At 50.9% G+C, this 13050-nt stretch overlaps 1 protein-coding gene across 3 annotated transcripts in view; it reads right to left on the bottom strand.

Moving 5' to 3' along the window:
* The window catches only part of LOC138574155 (HAUS augmin-like complex subunit 8), a 414120-nt gene that overhangs the window by 214286 nt on the left and 186784 nt on the right, over positions 1 to 13050 (bottom strand). The gene's annotated exons all lie outside the window — the stretch shown is intronic.

Below are 13050 nucleotides of genomic sequence, written 5' to 3'. Positions count from 1 at the left end.
CCTTCATCAAGTTGCCTTCGACGGCCCACCACAGAAGGTCCCGGGCGACCGAGAGCGGCACCTGAACCGGTCCGACATCCTGCCGGAGGACTGCGACCATTGCGTCTTGAGCGCCCACTGCAAAGATCTCATCCGCAGGCGAGCCTCTGGCACCAGAAGAATGCAGGATGCCATGAGGCCGAGCAGCCTCAAGAACTTGAATGCTGGGAGCGTCTGGGCATGCTGAAACTTGTGCACCATCTGCTGAATGTGAAGAGCCCTCACCTGGGGAGGAAAACACTGCCCCAGGGAAGTGTCGAGCACTGCTCCGATGTACTGGAGCCGCTGTGTTGGCGTCAAATGAGACTTCTTTAAATTGAGGGAGAAGCCCATCCTGTGAAGGGAGTGGCAGGTGACGGACAGATGATCCAGGACTTGCTCGGGAGAGCTCCCCCTGATCAACCAATCGTCCAGGTAGGGGTAGACGTGAATCCCCCCTTGCCTGAGATGCGCTGCCACCACCACCATGAGCTTGGTGAAAACCCTCGGGGCGGAGGTCAATCCGAACGGCAGGACCCGAAACTGAAAGTGCGAGTCGCCAACCGCGAACCTCAGGTTCTTCTTGTGCTTGGGATGGATCGGCACATGGAAGTAAGCATCCTTGAGGTCGAGTGACACCAACCAGTCCTGAAGCTGAAGGGCCTGGTGGACTTCAGAGAGAGTAACCATCTTGAACTTGTCCTTCCTGAGGAGTTTGTTCAAACCGCGCAAGTCCATGAAGGGTCTCAATCCCCCGTCTTTCTTCGAAATCAAAAAATAAGGGGAATACCATCCCATGTTCCTCTCTGCTACAGGCACCAGTTCTATGGCGCCTTTCTCCAACAGGGCTTGAATTTCCTGCGCAAGGAGCGGATCCGGACTCTGCAAAGAGAGGTTCCCCGGTGGATTGTCGCGAGGCCTGTGCCGAAAGGGAAGACAGTAGCCGTAGGTTATGATCTCCAGAACCCACACATCTGAAGTAATGGCTTGCCACTCTACAAGATGCTGCGCCAGCCTTCCCCCAACCGGCGAACCATGGGACATGCCCTCATGACTGAGTGGGAGCGGCCGCGGCGTTACCTGAGGGCAAAGAGGCAACTGCCCGAGCGGCCTTGGCACCACGGGTACCCTGATGTCCACCTCTGGTACCCCTGCGTTGGCCTCTTTGACTGCCAGCTCCTCTCGCTTTACTGAAGGACGAGTAATAGCGAAAGGAAGCACCCCTCCACTGCTGTCCCCTAGGACGAAAAGGCGGAGGTTGGCGAACTGCAGCGCCCAACGACTTTGCTGCAGCTTTCGAGGTCTGTAACCTCTCAAGGCTCTCGTCAGCCTTGCTGCCAAAAAGGTGTTCACCGTCAAAGGGCATGTTGAGGAGCCGAGACTGCACATCAGGAGCAAACCCCGACTTCCGCAACCACGCAAACCTGCGTATCACGGTGCTCGCCGCCATAGACCTACTGACGCATTCAGCTAAATCCAAACCCGACTGAACGGACTCACACATGGCATCCTTACCATCCTGGACCATAGCAAGGAAACCATCCCATTCGTCCCCTTCGGGAATATGTTCAGCTGCTAACGCAACACAGTTCCACAGAGTGTGTGTGAAACGAGACAAGGCACAAATGGAGTTGGCCGCCTGAAGCGCCATACCACCAGAAGAAAACACTTTCTTCGCCCAGCCATCAAAACGTTTGTCGTCCCTATCAGGAGGGATGGTAGGGTACGACGCCTGCTTTGTCGGGGCCGTGGCCGCCTGCACCACCAAACTCTCCGGAGTAGGGTGCCTGGTCAAGTAGCAGGGGTCGCTACTGGCTGGACGGTATTTTCGCGACAAGGATCTGCCCACCGCAGGGAGACTCTCCGGAGCAGTCCAAGCCGCCGCCACACTTCTCTGTAAAGTCATATGGAACGGCAGTACCGGATCAGTTGGGGGACCAACATCAAGGATGTCCGTCAGATCATCCTGCACAAACTCCCCTGGGGGAGCAGACCATCCCAAGTACTCAGAAATCCTAGCCATAAGGCGCCGGTACGAGGAATCGGAATGAGAGCCAGGCTCAGGCCTACAAAACTCCACCTCCGGAGAGGTGTCCAGTCCACTGGCATCATGCAGTGACTGTCTCAAATCGTCAAACTGACTATGGCCCGAGACATATTCATCTGGAACCTGACTTGGAACCAGGCCATCAGAATCCTCATCCGCCTCTGAAATATAGTCCAGGTGGCGAAAAGAAGGCACCCGAGAGTGCTTGCTCTTAACCAGAGCCTTCCTAGGGGGTTCTCCCGTGCCACGGGGTACCTCCGACACGAAAGGCGTCGATGGCGTCGAGCGAATCGGCGCCGGCGTCGAGAGAACCGGCATCGGTGCCGAGAGGATCGGCGTCGAGGAAATCGGCGTCGACGTCAGATGCAGCGCTTCCAGCAACGGCGGCGTCGACACAGCCCTCGAAGCCAGAGCCCCGAGCGTGTCCCTCGACGACCTGAGCGTCGACGGCTTTGACGACTTCCTCGGAGCCTCGAGAAAGCCTGTCGACGCCCTCGACGCCTCAGACGTAGATGTCTTCCTCGAAGACCTCACAGGTGCATGCGGTCTCGAACGCGTCGAGGACCGGGACCTGGAACGGGTACGTCGAGAACGAGTCTCCTTGTCCGAACGGGACCTCTCCCGTGACTCGTGCTGACCACTCTTGCGAGCGGTGCCTCTCGACCTCTCACGACCGACCCCACTCGGGGGCGCGGACGGCATAGTACCCTGCGACTCAAGAATCGCCAGCATTTTCTTCCCGAAGGAAGCCCATTCCTCCGGCGTCGCACGGCTGGTGGGGTAAGCGACTTGCCGGGCAGAGTCCTCCGAAGAGGACCTGGAAGACGACCGGTGTCGGCGCTTCTGAGAATGCCTCGAAGAGGCTGTGGAGTGGCGAGACCGACTCCTAGAAGGAGACCCACGAGACTTCCGACGATGATGCGGAGAGTCACCCCTCGAATCATCCGTCGAAAGCCCCGCAGACTTCGACTTCCTGGGCTTGGACACCCGACCTACCGACAACTTCTTCTTACGTTCGCGTAAGGCTTTGGACGTGAGCGACTGGCAGTCGATACAGTCATCCGTGTCGTGGGCCTCCCCGAGACACCAGAGGCAGGCATCGTGCGAGTCCGTCACCGATATCTTGGACCCACACTCCCCGCACTTCTTGAAACCCGGACGCGGGGTCGAAGACGAAGTAGAAGACATCTTCACACGAAGGATTTTCACAAAACGAACAGGTTCGAAGAACCGAGAAGAACAGAACTCTAAAGAGTCGAGGCGTGAACCGAGAATCACGAAGCAACACGTTCACGGAAAAAACGGAACTGAGGCTACAGGCGTCGTGCGTCCTACTTATCACATCGGATGACGTCAGACGTCGGAGGAGGTCCTCGACGACGGCGCATCGACGCAGGACGCAGAAAAAAGTTTCCGAAGCAGCACAGCTGTGGTGATTACATGTCATAGATATGGAATACGTCGGAGGACCCAATCCCCTCGAATAATGATTTACTGAGAACCCAGGAAAAGTATTGTCATTTTAAGAATGCGCTGAAAGCAATCCTCCTGGCAAAGGCTACAACTGGACCCTCTCCATCGATCTTCCAAACTCATGTGTTTTGAGACTTTGTAGGATTGAGACCCCTCAGCAGTGGGGGTTTCTAGGCCTGTTTTGCCTAGCTCGCCTGAGGCCCGCATCCAAAGGGATCTGAGAAAACATCTGTAGCCAAATCGTAACGGGTGTAGCACACAATTGCATAGCTTTTATGCCTTCTAATTTCCTAAACTAGAAATCCTGGTGGCTAAGTTGTTTGGGTAAATGGGGTTGCCTTTGACTTATTGCCCCTCTTATTTCTGCCCCCCCCACCCCGCCCCCATCTTACAAAAGGCATTTTGTCTGGTGTCAACCTTTTCTTGGCCACCTGCCTGGGATCCAGAAGTTAGTTAAAGCTTAATTATTTTGACATTCATTCTGTACAACGGATATGGTTTTGTTCCTTTCCCTTTGGTCTCCTCACCCCTGACAGAGTTTTTCCTTTTGTCTCTTTTCCCATTGCTCTGCAGCTAAGGTTTCTGCATGCAGTGCAGAACAGTACAGTACAAAATATCTAATAAAAGAACAAATATGACGGAGACGGTATGACTGGGGAGCAGGCCTGCGACTAGAGGGGAGGGAGGTGAGACTGGGTACAGGGCTAGAACAAAGGACTACAAGAAAGAATGTGGCGTGATACACATGTGGTGGTGCTGCTCGTTAATACACACCTACTGGAAGGAGGTCCTGGCTCAGATGAAATTGATCACTGGAAACTAGCTCCTCCTATGCCCATGGGTTGTGATGCGGGGGGGAAAGTATCAGATGATGTCTCTTTCCACCTCCAACACAATTCCCAAATATACACAAATATGGGACCACTGTGTTGATTTGTCCAAGGACAGGGAAGCTTCCTTATTTATTTATTTATTTGTATTTGTAGAGCACCCAGCAGCCCGGAGGCATCGCGGCGCCACATTCAGGCCCCGCATAATGAGACATCTGACACTGGACTAAGAGGAATTAGTCCTCGAGAGACAGGAGGACACCCATGATCATACAACGTAACAACCAGGCATAAGGCCATGATTGGGTGGAGGTAGTAATGGTAACTTGGCCATGGAACTGATAGTCTAGTGGTGGCAATCCCATAGAGGGACGTCGCATCTGCGGGGGCCGGGGTTGATTCCAGCTCTTCACTCTTGATGTTATTTGTTCCACGTTATTTGATGGCATGTATATTTAAGATGGAAATAAAAGAAAGCTTGTAAAAAAAAAAAATAAGAATGTGGTGTGCAAGCACTGGTGTGCAAAATAGCAATATGATGCCTTCAATAGCATTGTCAGCTGCCATACCCCCAACGTATTTTGCTTCTCAACAGTCTTTCTCTTGTCCATAGCATTGTTTTGGCAACAAGGTACTGCTGAAGTGCCACTGGATGTACCAAAACCAAGTAGTTAATTCAACTAGAAGACAATTAACTGGTATGGTTTTCCTTTAACAATATACCCTACAAAAATACACTCTTTTGGGTCACACTTTTAATTGGGATGTCATAATAAGTGTTTTTTTTTTTAAACCTCTATTTTACAGTTGACGGTTACAATGACGGTTACATTTCAACACAGGCATGGTACCTTGCACTACATACATGACATGACAGTTAACAAACCACACAGTTTTCTCATGTCGGTACTCCAGTTCATTTGGGGCCGGTTAAGGAGGCCGTACCCACTGCGATCCCCTGAGATATCTACACAAGGTCGCTCCAATGTCTTTTGGCCTACATACCGCTGCAATTCCTCTAACATACTTTTCTTCCCTTTGTTGCACTGAGATCAGGTCTCTGAGCCATGCTTGGATGGACGGGGCTTGTTTCGATTTCCAACACATTAGGATATTCCGTTTGGCGACTGCCCCTGCCATCAATCTTTAATAGAAACTTTCCCAATGTCTCTTAAAAGATACTTCAATGGAGTAGCTGGGATTGGAATTTCCAGCACTGCGCTCAGTGTTTTTAACATTTCTTCCCAAAATTGCTTGATCGGGGGACATGACCAATACATGTGCAGCGAGTCTGCTTGCAGGGAATTGCATTTGGGACACAGAGCCAGTTTGGTCGGGTCAAATTTGTTGATCTTACTGAGTGCGATGTGTAACTGATTTAGCAGCTTAAATTGTATAAGCCTGAAATTGGCACATAGTGAGATGTCCTTAGTAAAGTTGCAGTATTTAGACCATTTCATATCGTCGATGGTGACTTGTAGGTCTTTTTCCCAATTACTTCTCTTGTTTCTGGATGGGGTGTGCGTTTGCGCCGCCTTATATAATGAGGAGATACTGCCCTTGAATCCCTTTTGTGTCATAGTGCTAACCAAGTAGGGGTGTGGGACAGGGGCAGCAGGGTAACGAGGGCCACCTGCTCTTGCATGCATTCCTGAGTTGATGATATTGCATTGTCGTGATTAGGCCTTCCCCCACTTTATCCTGGACCTCCTCCAGTTGGACAACACGCCCCTTCGGGAAGAGATCCCCCATACATATCTCCTTGTTTGGGTCCCAGCTCTTCTGCAGTGTGGTGTCAAACGTGGGTGTCAAACCTTGGAAGTGCCAAAGCGAGCTATGAGGTCAATACAATTCCTGACACCTGACTCTGCGAAAGAGGGCCACCCATGCTCGGGCCGTACATGCCACGGGATCCACCTCCGTCGTATCTCTCCCTGCCTTTGCAAAGACCATTGAGTGCAATGATGCCGGCGAGGCTGTACATTTTTCGGCCTGAATATGTGCATACGGTTCTGTGCTATTTCACCAGTACTTCGCAAAGTGTGCCTGTGCAGCCAGACAGTAAAGTTGAAAATCCGGGGGCGCTAGACCACCTGAGTGAAACGGCTCGCATAGGTTAGGCCAACTGATTCTCGCTATGCCTGATGCAAGTTTTTGTAACTTATCGAAGAATTGTTGCCTGGCCAAAACGGAATGTTGCTTAACAAATACAGTAACTTTGGTACGATCACCATTTTCAAAAGGGCCACTCTGTCATATACAGATATAGGTAGCTTGCTCCACATTCCCAGCTTGGCCTCAAGTGACATTATGTAGGGCTCATAATTAGCTGTGTTTAGGGTGTTCTTATCTGTAGCAAGGATGATAACTAGATAACGGTCTGTACTCAGACACCATCTAATTTGTGATGTGTATGTCGATGCCGTTGTTTCCGGTGTCAGTGGGATTATTTTAGTTTTTGAGCGGTTAATTTTGAATCCCCGGAATCTGGCAAACTCGTCAATCTCGGCCATTATCAGAGGGAGGTTGTTCTCAGGGTTGCGTAGATATAGCATAGTATCATCCACATAAAGGGACACAAGTTGGGGGGGGAAGGGGCCTCTAATGTGGATGCCGCGCCCAAGTGTTTATGTCTCAAATTTGCCATCATGCCCTCTACGGAGAGAGCGAAAATGTACAGTGAGAATGCAGGTGAGAGGGTTTTATTCGTTCTAACTCTGGCTTTTGGGTCATTGTATAGCACTTTTATGAATTTCAGGAACCCAGGCCCAAACCCCATTTTGCGTATTATGGCATACATATACACCCATGACACTGAATAAAATGCTTTTTCAGCATCTAGCGTGACCGCCACTGCACTAGCTTTTGGGTCTAGTTGGGAGGTTATAGCGAAGAATCTACAAAGATTCAGTGCCGTGGAGCGTGAGGGAATAAAGCCCGACTGATCCGGGTGGATCAGCTTGTTAATGTATGGGAGTAGTTGACTGGCGATCGCCTTTTCGAAGATCTTGGTGTCCACATTCATTAGTGATAGGGGGTGGTATGATGAGGGGTCGTGGGAAGCTTTGTGTGGCTTGAGAATCACGTTATAGTGGCCTCCCTCATAGAGCTCGGGAGCCTACCTGTGTTTAGGGTTTCTACCCAAACTGCCAGCAATTTAGGGGTTAGATCGGCACTGAAGCCTTTGTGCTGGTCCGCTGGGAGCCCATCCGGCCCTGGGGCCTTACCAGTTGTGAGATCTTGAATTGCCTGGGTGACCTCCTCCAGAGTGAGGGGCAGGTCCAGCCTATCTCTCTCTTCGCTACCTAGTGAAGGCAGTGGGAATGAGGCCGTTATCGCTAGAGTTCAGCATTCGACACCTGGTCTGTATTCGCATTTAAGTCAGTATAGAATTTTGTGAATACCGCATTCACCTATTGGGCTTCTGTGTGTAGTGTGCCCTTGGCGCTCCTGATCCCCGAAATCGGTCTCACCTCGTACTCTGATTTAATCAGGTTTGCCAAATGCTTGCTGGACTTGTTCCATTGCCCGTACTTCCTGGCTCGGATGAGTCATGTAATGTGTAGTAGTTCCTGGTCTGACAGGGACCTAAATCTCACCAGGTGAGCCTGCCGGGGCTCGAGCGTGGGTAGCCCGGTTGATTGGGAATGTGCCTTCTCTAAGGATTTCAGTTAGTTTTCTATTTGGTCCAGTTCCCTCCTAATTACACATAGTGTGCCCGCAGACAATAATATTAGGTGCCCTCTGAGCCAGGTCTTGAACGTTTCCCACACTGTGATCATCGAGTCCACTGAGCCCATGTTGCGATTGAAAAAAATCTGCTAGGTCTACCCTCAGTGATTCAACCACCGAGTCATCCCTCAGCAGCAGCGGTGGCATGCGCCATTGCTGACCATTCTGACTGGTCTCACCTGTAGCGATGTCCAACAGGACATAGAGAGTGATCTGACATTGTGCGCGGCAGTATGGTGCACTCTTTCATCTGCGGGATAAACTCTGGTGAAAATAACCAATAATCTATGCGTGAACTGGAGTTGTGTACGTGTGAATGAAATATGAATTAATCGTGCAGCAGGTGTGTCTCCCTCCAGGCATCAACTAGGGGAAGTGTGGACATGGCGGGCAAAATGGTTAGTGCCGACTTGGATGGGGTTATATGCCCTCTTGCGGTCCTGTCCCTGTACCTCAGCAGATCTAAAATGGTATTCAAATCCCGCCCCATATTATTTTGTCATCTCCCAACGGCGAGATCCGTGCTATTATATTCAGGTAAAATTCAGGGGTGTCGACGTTGGGACCATAGGAGTTGATCAGGATCCATTCCATGTTTTTAAGTATGCCCCACAGGATTACATATCTGCCTTCTGCGTCGGTCAAGGATTTAGTGAGCTGGAACCCCACCCGCCGTTGGATAACAGTCATAAGCCCCCTGGCTTGCGATGAGTAATCTGTGGCACTGAGCATCGGGCCCCAGTCACAAGCAAACGATTCTGTAACTTTCTTGGTAGCATGCGTCTCCTGTAAAAGAAGGATATCAATATGGTGCCTTTTAGCATAGACCAGGATTTTTCTGGCCTTAATGGGATTCGCAAGCCCCCTGACATTCCATGTTAAGAGCCTAATCCCCTGTGCCGTTTTGGGAAGTGCCATAGTCCCTGGTTGAATTTACATCGAACTGTGTAAGTACCTGATGAAAACATATGCATGCTCATGCAAATGTCATTTTATCTCGGTAAACATCCATTCCCCCAACCCCCCCACTTCAACTGTAACCAGGCAACCGGCCTCCCCTCCCCATCACCCAAACAGGACAGTGTATAAACAGGACTAGTGCAAAAATGCTGCAATTGTGGGCGTCGCTGTGCGTAGCATGTGTTAGGCCGCACTCAGCGATCCGCCGCGCTAATTACTTGCTGTCTGGATGGACAAACATCTGTAATAGCACATTGCCTTGTGACTAGTTGTCAAGTGTCCGATTGGGTTGCCGAGCCCCCCCCCCGGCCTGGCGCCATCGGTATGTTTCTTTCTATATATGCCAGAGCTTCCTCAGGGGATTCAAAGAAATGGGACTTTCCAGCATGTTTCAGCCGCAGCCTCGCCGGGAACAGCATGGCGTATGGGACTGAGCGCGCTCTGAGTGCTTTCTTAACGTTGCCAAAGGTGCGCCTGGCAGCCTGAACTCTGGTAGAAAAGTCCGGGTAGATGTGGGTACGAGCAGAGTCATAAGTTAGAGTGCTCCTTTAACGTGACAAGCAGAGGATTTGGTCCCTGTCCCGGTAATTGAGGCACGCTATGTCCGTGTTAGGGTGGGCGCCAGGCTTAGGAGGGGGGGCCAGGGATCTATGTGCCTGCTCTACCAGGAAATGCTGCGAAAACTGTGCCTCTGGTAGCATCATGCGAATTGCCTCTTCCAAGAAGGCCTCCATCGTGGTGTTTAGAGCTTTCTCCGGCATACCCACCACCTGTAGGTTATTAAGGCGGGACCTGGATTCCAGATCCTCACACTTGGCTTGGATGGACTTCAGGCTTTTCTTTATACTCTCAATGTCTTTACCATGTGACTCTGAGGCGTCCTCCAACCTGCTCACTCTTGTGTCCGCCTCGGTTATTCTCTGGTTGACTGCCTAGAGATCCGCTCTGATGGATGTGATGTTGCTCCCGATATCGTCCAGTCTACTGTTTACTGCAGCAAAACCTGCCTGCAGGGCCACCATATATGGGTCTGCGTTGTCTCCCGCTTGCTGCTGATCAGGTGGCGTGTGGGGGAAGAGGCGGCGCAGGTCTCTGCCTCACCTGTATTTGTGCTTGTATAGGCATCCATGGGGCACTTTTTTGGCTTTTGGCTCCTCGTGTCATGGCATCCCTCCGCTGTGTTGTCTTGGTGTTTGGTTCAAGATGTCGGCGCCCCCTACATGCTGCGCCCCCAGTCAGAACCCACAGAGCGCGTGGCGAGAACCTAACTGGAGGCACAACGCACGTGCACTTGTTTTACGCCTGATGTCGCCAAATGGGAGCTTCAGTGCGTTGCAATACCATCACATCAGATCCTATACTGTGCCTCCGTTGGCCTTAGTATGATTGGTTAGCAGGGTTTGATGGGCTATGATGGGCACAGCTAATAGCGTCTGATTCTCCTGACTGCCACCCCCAGCAGTGTTCTGAACGTTCTGTTGGTCACAAGGGAGTCCCCGCAAGGACGATGCGCGGGTACTAGGTAGTCCGTACACGGGGGAGCCCTTTTATCACTATTCCCTGAAAGGCAGCACCATCCTGAGGGGCAGGGGACCGATAATGTCGCCTCCACTTACTCTTTGCTTGACTGGTGTGATCCCTTGATCGACCTCGAGGCAGGGCATGTAATGCGTCCGCCACAGGGGTCAACGGTGCTCTGCTCGGACCGCACACCTCCCGGCAGGTAACTGTCCTGGTATGCCGGGCGCGTGCCCGACTGTTTCGGTGCCTCGCGTGTTGGCCGTATGCCAGGGGAGGGACGAACTGGCGTGTCCGCGGATCTCCGTTCCTTCTTGTAGCCGCTCACCCCGGGGGCGCTGGGAGGTGTAAATGCGCCTCCTCGGGATGTCCTCCCCACGAGGGGCAGATGTCAGTGTCGCCAAGGTAGCAGATATCTAGCCACCCACGGATGGAAATGTAGCGCCACCCGCTGAGGTGCAGGGCTTCTTCTGTTCGGCCGCGCCTAGCTGACGCGATGTACACACACGGTCTGGGCGGCAGCTTCTAAGTTGCAATGATGTTCAAAATTTCGGCTGCCCACTCAGTGGGTACTCCGAGACCCAGATCTGCCAGAAACAGTCAATGACAAGGCTCCAGACCGTAGGATAGTTCAGGAAGGATGTTAGTTTTAGCGGAGCTCCTCAACTAGGCAGCCATTTTCCGTGCCACACAACCTAATATGTGTTTTTAAAAGAGCAACTGTATTGTGCCTTCGACAGATAGTGTTATAAGGTTGCACAGTCAACATCTTGAATCACTAATAGCTGCTGAGCAAAAATAATTACTTTTTACTTCCTTTGTGATAGACACATTTCAATCAGTAAATATCTGAATTACACTCCTTCTGTTCTTGAGGAAGTACATTTTTTATTGTTCATTTCAAAATGAGGTTTTCCACCTGCTACTGCAATAGAACCTGATGCTGTGTGAAAGTCTACTGTTTAAGCGAAAACCTGTGGTTTGGCATCAAGACTCACCTAGGGACAGTGGTCTCTCTGCCCGATCTTCCCCCTAGGAGAGCTAAATCATGCATCCACCCAACCAACTAATTGTTGCAAGGGAATGGGGTAGTCTGTTTTGGAGACACTTCTGTTGCTGCTAATTTCCTGACCCTTACTCTGGTTAGGTGATGTCTAGCTGATGGAGTGGGCAGGATGTCAAAGATGTTGCAGGCCAGCTGTTGTGAGGGATTTTCTAATGAGAGGTTGTATTGCATTTTATTTATTGTCTTCTGTAGCGCCTTACGCTAAGGCGCTTTACAAAATGCAATGAATTGGTTCACATTTAGTAATGATGGCAAAAACAAAAAGACACAAAAGAAGAAAAAGAAAAAAGAAAAACCAACAAGAACGGTATAATGAACCAATAAACAGTAAGGTCGAAATTCAAGTAACATTATTTGTTTTTACAGGACAAAACCCAGCAATCCCCCAACCAAAAATGGTGGAAGCAGATATTAAAATAGCCAAAGACAACAGGCTCACGCAAACAGAGTCAGTCTGGCCAAAACAAGCTCAGGCGACGACCTTCCAGCACCAGCGAGGGAGTCTGTACCAGCAGCCCTCATTCGCGAGTTGTGTAGATGCCACCAACTGCCAGCCTCAATAGGGAGCCAAGACACCTGCCAGCAGCAACACTGGCCCTGCTCCAAAGACCCCAACAACCAGCAGACAGCCGCCACGAGGAGCCCAGCCGAGCCCAAAGAACACTTTCCGACAGGCACCAGCAGCTCTCTTCAGCTCCCTGTCCCCAAGCAATAAGCGAGAAGGAGCTCTGAGAGAGCAGCAGCCGCCACAGCCTCTGATAATGCTGCGACTGCGTGGAGACACAGAAGGACCGAGCACAACGACCTAGACTGTGCTCTCCTCTGCACAGCAGCTCCACCTTCACCTCCGCCGACAGACCCAAACGCTGTTCTTGGCAGCCGGTCGTGGCAACCTGACATGAGCACGTCCACCAAGTGGACAAAGGGTCCCTCGAGCTGCGAGCTGCAGCATCCACCAGTAGTCCTCTCGGCAACACTTGCAGGCGCCATCTTGACTTGCGGGAGTGCTTGAATGGGTTCTGAGAAGCCAACCTAAAGGTGGAACCAGTTTCACAGTACTTTGACCAAACTCTTAATTGTAAATTGGCAGTGTGAAGTACATTTAACAAGATTAAACTCTTAAGGAACAGAGGCCTACACGGGCAAGTAGAAACATATACTATGTGTTAACACCACAGGCAAGAAGTAAAATCTACACACTACTGGTAAGTAAAACCCTAATTAAGCATAAGTGCACTGCAGTTTGGTTACATCAAACGGCTTACCTACCACCCAACAATGCAACAGAGTTAATCAAGAGGCAAATACACTTTAAATAACTAAAGTGGGGGAAAACAAAATGGCCAAGAGAAATTTTAAATGCTTTAAGATAGCTAGTGCATCATAACATATTAGCACAATGCTTA

This window comes from Ambystoma mexicanum, chromosome 1p (genome assembly GCF_040938575.1).
Source record: "Ambystoma mexicanum isolate Mex_15411 chromosome 1p, UKY_AmexF1_1, whole genome shotgun sequence".
Classification (NCBI taxonomy): Eukaryota; Metazoa; Chordata; class Amphibia; order Caudata; family Ambystomatidae; genus Ambystoma; species Ambystoma mexicanum.
This window is presented reverse-complemented; position numbering and strand designations above follow the sequence as displayed.